This window comes from Canis lupus, chromosome 16, assembly GCF_048164855.1.
Source record: "Canis lupus baileyi chromosome 16, mCanLup2.hap1, whole genome shotgun sequence".
Classification (NCBI taxonomy): Eukaryota; Metazoa; Chordata; class Mammalia; order Carnivora; family Canidae; genus Canis; species Canis lupus.
Window position 1 is genome coordinate 2186124 of NC_132853.1, and position 10892 is coordinate 2197015.

Here is a 10892-nt window from a genome sequence, read left to right on the forward strand (position 1 = left end):
GCAAGACACATCACCCTTCTGAGCTCAGGTTTCTTATTTGTGAAGTGGAATGGTATCACCTTTCCCACCAGGTTTGGTCTTGTTGTTACGAATGGCTAAACTCCGTTGAGTGCCTTTTATGTACATTTCCTGCATCCACTCAATTAACACTGACAATAGCTCTAATACGGGTTATTATCATCCCCATTTGACACATTAGGAAACCGAAGTTCCAAGAGGTTACATCACTCACTCATAGCAGGTGAGGAACTAAGCTGGGATCTGAACTCAGGTCTATCAGACGCTGACACATGTGCTTTCTCCACTTGGTCACTGGATGATATTTGGCTCACATTTCCTCCACTTCTAATACCTCTAAATCTGGGAAGACATGGGTGGTGGGGGTGGGTGTTGCGGGAGGAAGAAACCCATTTTTTCTTATTACCAATGTGAGTTATTAAATTTGGCAGCAGTAAGCTCAGTATCGGAAATACATTTCACCACCCCATTGCTGAATCTGTTTAATGTATTTTGAACCGGCTTAGCTCGGCTAGTTAGGAAATGGAGCAGAGGTTTAAATTCGAAAGTAACAGTGAGGGGCCACATCTATATGTTGTTCAGGGAAGTCTGCACTCAACCCTGGCTTCCCACAGGAGTCGTGAGGAGGTCACCCTCACCTCTGAACTCATTCGGGGCTCTTTAAGGCAAGAACAGCCAAGAGAGAAGAGCACGGCACGAAGGAAGACTTGAAGAAAGCTTTTCGTCTCAAGCCATTTATTTACATAACAAGCACGTTTCATCTTCAAAGCTCTTTACAAGCCATAATTAATCTTCACAACATCTTAGTGAGGTGGGTGCATGGCATTGCCCAGGCTTTTATAGGCCGAGGTGCCCCAGAGGAAGCCTTTGGATGGTCTGGCAGGCCAGCTTCAGATTTCCCAATCCCAAACCAGGCCCACTTGATTCATCTTCAGAAACTGTTTCCTCGTGTGAAGAAAGGGATGGGTAGAAAGAAGAGGGATACATGCAGAATGTCAGCCCCAGTGTTGTTGTCATTTAAATATATTTTGTTTTATTGGGAGTACACGCTGCTGGTTAATTTCATTTAAATAACCGTGAGTAATAATAACTCATATTTGTATATGTTTATTCAGCATTTCCAAGGGCCTTTTGTATGCAGTATCTCAGATGATTTTTACAACAGTAATTTCGATAGACACACATTTATTGAGTACCTACTTTGTGCCAAGCTTCTAGAGGCCTGAGGATGGAGCAGGGGAGACGGTGGGAGAGAGGGGTGCCTGTCCTCATTGGTCATACAGGAGCACAAGCAGTCCTAGGAGAGAGGGTCGCTTTTATTTCCCCTAAGCTCCCTTTTTTGGTAACAGATGATAAGACTGAGGCTCAAGTTCGTACACTGGGTGGGGTGGCAGAAATTGAACTCGAAAAATAAAAATAAAAATAAATAAAAATAAAAACAAAAAAGAAAAAAACAAACAAACAAAAAAAGAAATTGAACTCGATCCAGGTTTGTTTGACTGTGTAGCTTCTGTTGTAGCCGTGTTCAAAGATGCTCATCACAGTATTGTTTAAAATGGCAAAGAATCGGAAGCAACTTGTACCTCCATTAGTAAAGAAATGGATAAGTAAAACATGGAAAATGCACAAGATGAAATATTCCACCAGTCAAAGGGAATGACTTACATCTCCTTACAGATAACGTCAAAAGAAAAAAGTCAGAAGCAGGATTATTTGTACAACAATATCACTTCCATAGGCTTTTAAAAGCACACGCAAGGCAATGTTATATATTTAAATACATGTGAATAAAGATACAGAAGACATCCCAAAAGAACATGCACTAGATGGGTGGATGCATTGGGAAGAGGGGCAGGGTTATGAACGGAGAAGGATAGCAGACCAAAGAACTGGGAGTGGGGGCCACTACTAGTTGCAGACGGTGGGGTGCCATAAATCGGGGGACCTAGCCGAATAGACTCAATTCATGTACGTACCCTCTTAGGGTCCCTCTAAAACCAGTAACATCACAAGACACACACCGTCTGCTCTTTTACAGGCTATATCCTCTCCCCCCAATCTCAGTGTTGAAATTGCCTGTCGAACTTGAACCAGCCAAAAATCTAAATGAAAAACAGGAACAAAAAGAGCAAAATTTAAAACCAACTTGAGAAGTGAACAGTGTCTGTTTGGGCTGCAAATGGGTGCTGTCGAGTGTGTGTGACAGCCGTCATGGAGCAGAGACCAGTAGCAGCTGAGCTGTGAGCCCTTCTGCGGCTGGGCCCGTCCGGTGGGCCAGTTTAGCCATGATGCCACAGAAGCCAGGCAGGGGAGGGGGGCAGCAGGGGAAATCATGGTTGGAGGTTGCCCACAGAACCTTGCTTATCGACTTCTCAAAGCCACACTTGCCTGCTTCCTTGTTGGTTTCCTGCCACGACATGATCGATTCTTACAGATATGTTTTCTAGAAGTTGAGTTGTGCCAGGCAAACCATGCCAAAGCAGTCTCATTTCCATGTGTGGTCGGGGTGGGTTGGGGGAAGCTGTAGGCAGAGTGATTATGGATTTCAGCAAGCAGCTTGGAGGCGTGTCTCACCTACCTGGGACTCCCCAAAACACAAGTCTGACCTGGCCCTCGTCTGCTAGAACCTACAACTCCACATTGCCTGTAGGATAGATTAGGAACTCCTCAGCTGTACATGTGAGGCCTTCAGTGATCTAATCTCTACCATGCCGGACAGCTTCCTAACCTGGTGCTCTCCCTCACCCTCTCCTTGCCAGCTCTACCGAAGTACCACAGTTCCAAGGTACATTCTCACTTCCATTCCTCTGGAATCTTACAGGCTGCCACTGCCTACTGGAATGCTGCCCTTCTTGGCCTTGTACCCATGGTTACTCTGCACTCCGCTTCAGGATCAGCTGAAGTGCCGCTTCCCCACAAAACCTCCCAGATCTCCCCCCTTCTCCTGCCCACCCAATCAAGAATTGACACATCAAGTAAATCAGTTACTTCCTATAAAATGCTTAGGAAGCGTTAGGGCTGGATGTGCCTTGAAGTTCAGAGTTTTTCAGATTTTGTGGACTATATGAATCTCATATACCATATTTTATAGAAAAATTTGTGCAGAATGCGGAGCAGGTCCCCATAATAAAACTCGTTAATGTTTCTGCAATACCTGCATGAATATGCACACACTAAATAAAGCAGTATAAATAGCTTCATGTCAGGTCAGGTAAGGTTTTGCCACTTAACTTCTGAAAGAACATGTTGGTGTGTTGGTGTTGTTTTTCAGGGCATTTAGGATTTTTGAATTGTGGGCCTGGACAATGATGCCGCTGATGATAATTCCATCTCTTGTTCCACCAATGTAATAAGAACAATCTTTAGGACTCATACAAGCACTTGTTATTCACTAAGAATTATGCAAAGCAAGTGACAGAAGTGATCTCATCCTTATGCCACCATGAAGTACGAAGAGGCTCAGTAATTTGCCAAAGTAAGTGAAACAGCTGGGACTTGAACTCACAGCTTTTCTGATGCCACAGCCCACACGCTTAGCCCCACCTAGTATTGCGGTTCCTTGCAGCACTTTACATTAATGTACTTACCTCCTTTTGCTGCAGTTTGTTCTTTATGAGTTTCTCTCTCCAACTTGGCTCAGAGTTCCTCAAGTGTGGGGACTGGAGCTGATCCATCTCTGCCTGTGAATGAATGAATGAACAAAATTCCTATGCACAGGATGGTGAAATGCTGTGAGCTTGCTAAGACTCCCTTGACTGACTGTGTCACACGTGAATGAAAAATTCATGCCCCAACAATGATCGTACACCTGACTGCTCAAGGGTCCTGGAGTCAGGCAAAGAAATCAAGCTGGAGTCCCTCCTTCAAAGGGTTCACAGTCTAAGAGGAGAAACAGAATGCATCTCTGCACCACTGTAACATGAGACTAAGGTCAGAAAAATATCTACATCGGAAACTTGAGGATGGAGAGCCAATCCCACCAGGGATCCCAGAGGGCCTCAGGGACGCATCCATTGGCTATTTTTGCCTAACAAACTACCCCAAACCTTAGCGACTTAAAACAATTTCTTTAACTCTTGAGTCTATAGGTCAGCTGGGCAGTTCTGCTGATCCAAGCCAGCCTTGGCTGAGCTTTGTAAAGCTCACCAGTGGATATGAGGTCAGCTTATGGGTGTGCTTGGGGTTGGTGTTCTTGGATGGCCCTGGCTGGGTGACTGAGCAGTCTTCTACATATGGTCTCTCCTCCTCCCACAGGCAAGGCCAAGTGTATGCTTATGGCAAAAATGAGGGGCCAATAGACACCGAGGAAGTATGTAGGCTGCCTTGAGACCTAAATTCTTCTCCAGTCCTTCTGGGAGAAAGGACTGATGCAGGGAAGGCATGATGGTTAATATGATGTGTCCACTTGACTGAGCCACAAGGTGCCAGCTATTTGGTCAAACATTCTGTGTGTGTCTGTGAGGGTGTTTCTGGATGAGACTCAATTTGAATCAGTAGAAAGAATAAAGTGGATTGCCCTCCTTAATGTGGATGGAGCTCATCTCATCAGTTGAAAGTCTGAATAGAACAAAAAAACTAAGTGAAAGGAAACTCCTTCACCTGACTGCCTATGAGCTGGGACTTCAGTCTTTTCCTGCCTTCTGACCTGAATTGAGCCTGTCAGCCTTCAGACTGGCACTAACTACACCATTGGCGCTCCTGGGGCTCCAGCTTGCAACTACAGATTTTGGGACTTGTCAGCCTCCATAATCAGGTGAGCCCATTCCTTATAATAAATATATATCTCTTCTTGGTTCTGTTTCCTTGGACAACCCTGATTAATTCAGAAGGTGTCAGGCACAGAATAGATTCTTGGTGGCATAAGAGTCATTAGGCCCTCTTGTCTCCCCAACAATGAAGTTAGGGTTTTTTTTTTTCTTTTTTACTAAACCTTTTATTGAAGTACAATATAAACACAGAAAAATTCACAACCCTCAAGTCATAAGCTTGATGCACGTTCTCAAACAAGCACTCCTGTTTGAACATTAGCAGCACATCAAAACTCTCCCACTGCTCCCTATCTGCTCCCCCAGGACAACCATTTTTCTGACCTCTAACACTATAGATTCATTCTGCTTGTCTTTGAACTCTACACAGATGGAGTCTGGCTTCCTTCACTCAAATCCTGTTTGTGGAGATGCCTGGGTGGCTCAGAGGTTTAGCTCCTACCTTCGGCCCAGGGCATGATCCTGGAGGCCCAGGATTGAGTCCCACATCAGGCTCCCTGCATGGAGCCTGCTTCTCCCTACGCCTGTATCTCTGCCTGTGTCTCTGTGTGTCTCTCATGAGTAAATAAATACAATCTTAAAAAAAAAAAAAACATTCTGTTTGTAAGATTTATTCATGTTGTTGCTTGTGGTGATGACTTATTCTTTCTTTCTGCTTTAGAGTAGTCTCTTATAGAGTTATCACAATTTACTCATCCGTCTTTATTCTTAATGGATATTTGGGTATTTCTTTTTTTTAAGATTTATTTATTTATTTATTTATTTATTTATTTATTTATTTATTTATTTATTTATTTATGATAGACATAGAGAGAGAGAGAGGCAGAGACACAGGAGGAGGGAGAAGCAGGTTCCATGCCGGGAGCCCGACGTGGGACTTGATCCCGGGTCTCCAGGATCGCGCCCTGGGCCAAAGGCAGGCACTAAACCGCTGAGCCACCCAGGGATCCCATTTGGGTATTTCTAGGTGGGTAAAAAAAAGTTACTATGACTATTTTTTTTCTTTTATGGTGGCATAATGGGCATATTTACCATTTTTACCACTTTTAAGTGCATGGTCATGGTTTGAGTCATTAAGTACGTTCACATAGTTGTGCAACCATCATACTATTCATTTCCAGAAATTTTTTTCTTCCCAAACCAACACTCTGTACCCTTTAAAAAATAACTCCCCACTCTCACCTTCCCAGCCCATGGTAACCATTGTTCTACTTTATGTCTTTGAACCTATGAATGTTTTTGTACATATATTCTGGTGCATATGTGCCCACATTTCTATTACTAAATACTTACTAATGGCTATGTTAAATGTACATGTGATCAGCTTTTGAAGATAATGCCAAACAGTTTTCTAAAATGCTGCATGGAGCCTGCTTCTCCCTCTGCCTGTGTCTCTGCCTGTGTCTCTGTGTGTCTGTTGTGCCAATTTACACTTCCAACAGCAGAATACAAGAGTTCATTGCTCTTGATCTTCACCAAGACTTGACAGTGTCATTTTTTTTAAAGATTTATTTATTTCAAAAAAAAAAAAGATTTATTTATTTCAGAGAAAGTGAGAGAGTGAGACAGTGAGAGAGAGCACATGCCCATTGTAGGGGGAGGGAGAGGAAGAGGGAGTGTATCTCAAGTAGACTCCATACTGAGCATGGAGCCCAATGCAGGGCTTGATGCAGGGCTCCATCCCAGGACCCAGAGATCACGACCCCAGCCAAAATCAAGAGTCAGATGCTTAACTGAGTGAGCCACCCAGGTGCCCCAACATTGTCAGGTTGTTGTTTTTTTTTTTTTTTTTTAATCTTAGCCATTCAGGGACACCTGGGTGGCTCAGCAATTGAGCGTCTGCCTTCCAACTCAGGGCATGATCCCGGTCTGGGGATCCAGTCCCACATTGGGCTCCCCTCATGGAGCCTGCTTCTCCCTCTGCCTATGTCTCTGCCTCTCTCATGTGTCTCTCATGAAGAAATAAATTAAATCTTAAAAAAAAATAAATCTTAGCCATTCAGATGGGTGTAGGGTGGTATCTTACTATGATGGTGATTTCTACCTCTGTGATTTCTTTTTTTTAAAGATTTTTTTAAAGTTATTTTTTTTAGATTAAAAAACACACCTTTAAGTAATCTCTATGCCTAATGTGGGGTTCAAACTCACAACCCCAAGATCAAGAGTTGCACGCTCTACCAACTGAGTCAGCCAGGTACCTTTCTACCTCTGTGATTTCTAATGATGCTGAGGACCTTGTCAAATATTTATTGGCCATTTGGATTTCTGCTTTTGTTAAGTGTTCTGTTAAGGTTTTGGCCCAGTTTTCTATTAGATTATCTGTCTTTTTTGTATTGATTTGTAAAGCTTGTTATATATACTAGATAGAAGTTCCTCGTTAGATAAATGCATTGCAAATACTCTCAGTTTGTGACTTGCTTTTGGCTTTCTTCATGATGTGTTTTGATGAACAGAAGTTCTTCATTTTAGTAGAGTTCAATTTTTCGATATTTTTCTTTATGGTGAAAGTTTTTGTGTCCTGTTTAAAAAATCTTTGTTAACCCAAGTCATGGAGATAGTGTCCTTTGTTTAGTTTCTCCTTGTAGAAGTTTCAGTGTTTGATCTTTCACATTTAGATCTGAATAAAAGCTACTTTCCTCCGTGAATTTTCTGACACTCCTATGCCTGGCTCCCCTCTATCCCCCCCCCCCCATTATGACTCATCACCCCCCCTCCATGTCCTGTCCTGGAGGATGGAGGAGGAAGGAGAGGATGTCCTCTTCTCCAGGGCAGCAAAGAAATTCAGGACCCAAGTTGGTGGACAAAGTAGGGAGGGAGATGCTGGCTGGGCTGGCAACCATTACAACTGTACTGGCTGTGCCTGCAGCCCATTTTAGGCTAGGAACTTCTCAGCAGGGAAGCCAAGGCCACTCTTCCTCAAAGAGACACTCCTTTCCCACTCCGACCCAGTGGATTCCCCAGGGTATGCAGAGCCCTGGGCATATATCTTTTGCAGGTGCTATATAAACAGTTTGAGTCAGTCAAAATCAGCAAGTCAGCATCATTTTGGTGACTAATCTCACAAGATTCTGCAAAATTCCACATTAGCTATCTGGAATCATTTGCTTGCCAGGCCTCCTTCCTGGAACCAGGGTCTGTCCAGCCCACAGGGGCACAAGTCGGGCATCTCTTTAGGCCTCTGATTAAGGGGGAGAAATGGATTCTATGGCCCACAAATTTCTAGCCCGAGCTCAGGGTATCCCAGGCACATGACACAGCCAGCCGAGCCAGTGTCAGCCACCAGAAGGGGGCATAGAAAAAATCAAGGCATTCCAAAGCATGAGGACCCTCGGAGGATGCCGCTGGAGTGGGCTTTAAGGAGAGTTCTGGGTACAGTCATACCAGAGCGCAAACACAGTTCCCTGATCAAACATTCACAGTTCAGTTTTCTCTCTCCTGCTCACCTTCCCCTGGATTCTGTGTCACCTGAAAGTCCCATTGTCCAGTTGAATTCTTGGTCTATGTACTTTCTAGCTCCTAAGAAGTCACGGTCTCATTTCTGTTTCTCCTTGGGGCAAATGTTACCAACTCCCCTCTCCTCCCCTTCTCCGCTCCATCCCACCTTCTTTTTCTTCTTTCATTCTACATCACTCTCTCCTCCCCCCTTTCCCTCCTCATTTATCTGTCCTGCCTCCCCTCTGTTTTCCTCCTCCTCCCCCCACCAGACACACACGCTCACACACACACACACACACACACACACACACACACACACACACACGCTTTGAGCCCCCTCGGCCCCCAGAGCCGTCCCGGCTCAGCCCTTCTCCTGGGCAGGCGGGCAGGCGTGTAGACCATATGTGGTGCCAGGAACAAGCAGAGCCTGACGGATATGGCGTGGCAGCCTGGTAACCATTTGTTTTCACCTGGTCCTCACGCTGCTAACATGTTGGAGCATCTCCATGCTTTAACCCTCTTGCTGCCAGACCCACAGTCTTGAAGGAAAAGAGACAGAAGAGAGAAGTTTATGGGATAGCATTTGTGGGTTCCCCTCCCCTGTTTATCTGTCCATCCATTCACTCAGCAACCACTAACCAAACCCTTAATCTGCCCTCCTGACTGGGCTCAGGGGAGGCAGACGCGGAACAGGCTCAGTCCAGCCTGAGAGGACCAATCAAAGGAGGGAGACCTACAGAAAAAGGGTTCAAATCCAGCCTGATACACACATCAACGGACGGAGGAGAAGGTGCTAGGCACCAAATGGGGCACCTAACCCACTTTCGGGGTCAGTGAGCCCTGCTGGAGGAGATGTTGGTTGTAAAGGTCAGTGTGAAGGAGAAATAGCAGCTAGCTGGGCGAGGAAAGGGAACAGAACAGTTCTAGGCAAAAGAAACAGCAGATGGAAAGTCATAGAAGCTGAAGAGAGCTTCCAGGAAACTGTTCAGAATGGCTGTGTGTGTGTGTGTGTGTGTGTGTGTGTGTGTGGAATGGGGTTGGAGAATAGGGTAGGAAATGAGTCTCAAGAGGAAGGCAGGTGGCAGCCCTGGTGGCTCAGCGGTCTAGCACCACCTTCAGCCCAGGGCATGATCCTAGAGACCTGGGATCGAGTCCCATGTCAGGCTCCCTGCATGGAGCCTGCTTCTCCCTCTCCCCGTGTCTCTGTGTCTCTCATGAATAAATAAATAAAATCTTTAAAAAAAAAAAAAAAGAGGGGAGGTGGGCAGGGGGTGGGGGTGACTGGGTGATGGGCACTGAGGTGTGCACTTGACGGGATAAGCACTAGGTGTTATTCTATATGTTGGCAAATTGAACACCAATAAAAAATAAATTTATAAAAAAAAAAAGAGGAAGGCAAGGGACAGGTCAGAGGACCTGGAATGCCAGGCTTAACAGCCACTACTCTATTCTGCAGGCCATTAATAGAGATTAGTAGAGTCGGGTTTGTGTTTTCAAAAGATCCCCAGTGCTTCAGGGTACAAGAGGAGTGGTACAGGGAGAGGTGGGAAGCAGGGTGAGCAGAGAGGAGCTTCTGCCTCTCTCTGGTCCCCTGCCCCTCCAGTGGGTATCGCGGGCCCCCTTCCATCTGCCTCCACCTCAGGCTTGGTGTGCCAGAGACTGACTTATTACTGGATAACTAGACTCTCTTCTCAAGGAAGACCTGCAGGGCTCAGCCCACAGCCTACCAGGCTTCTGGACTTCTCTCTATTACGTAGCGGGGAGGGGCACAGGAGCAGTCGGACCATCACCCATCTGGTACCCATGCATCAAGGGGAAGCTTTGAGACCCCACCTGCCCCCTCGGCTCAGTGCTATACCCACCCACCTGCTGGCTGAGAGTCAGCATGGTAGAAATGCCTCGACGTCTAAATTCCAACCACAGAAGGACCTGGGCGGTGGTATTACGGATTGTAGGGGTTTTTGAATTAATCCAGGTGAAGGGCTGACAATAGTGCCTGGTATATAATAAACTCGCAATATCATCTTCTTGCTTGCGTTTCTCACATGAATTTTCTTCCTCTTGTTTGAAACTGGCTACTGAAACTGAAACTTGTTGAATAGTGCCCCAAGACCCAGTCTGAGTGCAAGCAGCCCCCAGCCCCCAGATACTACAACAAAGTATTGGATGTGGAAGTGTGCCTGGCGGGATGACGCCCACGACATTTCACAATCAAGACTATATGGGGAGTGAGAGGTGGATTTTGTTCGGTGAATTGTTCAGCCGATTTTCACCTGGGGCGACAGCCATGAGTCACTTCTGGGTCGGAGGAGGTCACTTGTCTGTTCAGTCAACAAACTCTGATCACTTGTCTGTGGCAGAGACGGATGCTGAGGGAAGCATGCTGAAATCACCACTTCTTATCAACAAGCAGACGTGTTACTGGATTTTCCTAGGTGGATGATGTAAGCAAACTCCACTCTCTGCAAGAAGAGCCAAGAGCAAAATTGTTTCTCCTCTTCCAACAATTCCATATGATGCTTCCAGGTCTGGCAAAGGCATTCCCTCTATTTAGAACCACCGAGTAGTAGCTTTCCAAGAAAATTTTAATGTAGCATTTCACTTAATCTGCAAACGACCCTTTGAGGGAGAGATTATTATATCCTCCACCAAAGAGGTAACTGAGACCCAATG

At 45.5% G+C, this 10892-nt stretch overlaps 1 long non-coding RNA gene across 3 annotated transcripts; it reads right to left on the reverse strand.

Annotated features, from left to right (window-relative positions):
* Positions 1–736: 736 nt before the first annotated feature.
* LOC140605700 (uncharacterized) lies at positions 737–2932 on the reverse strand. Of its 3 annotated transcripts, none has more exons than XR_012008269.1 (4): positions 2407–2932; positions 2040–2120; positions 1219–1315; positions 737–963 (listed from the first exon to the last, which is right to left on the reverse strand). It is a non-coding gene; the product is annotated as an uncharacterized lncRNA (long non-coding RNA). The 3 variants fall into 3 exon arrangements; XR_012008267.1 differs by having other exon boundaries at positions 1995–2120; positions 2407–2928; XR_012008268.1 differs by lacking the exon at positions 2040–2120 and having other exon boundaries at positions 2407–2907.
* Between the last annotated feature and the right edge of the window lie 7960 nt (positions 2933–10892).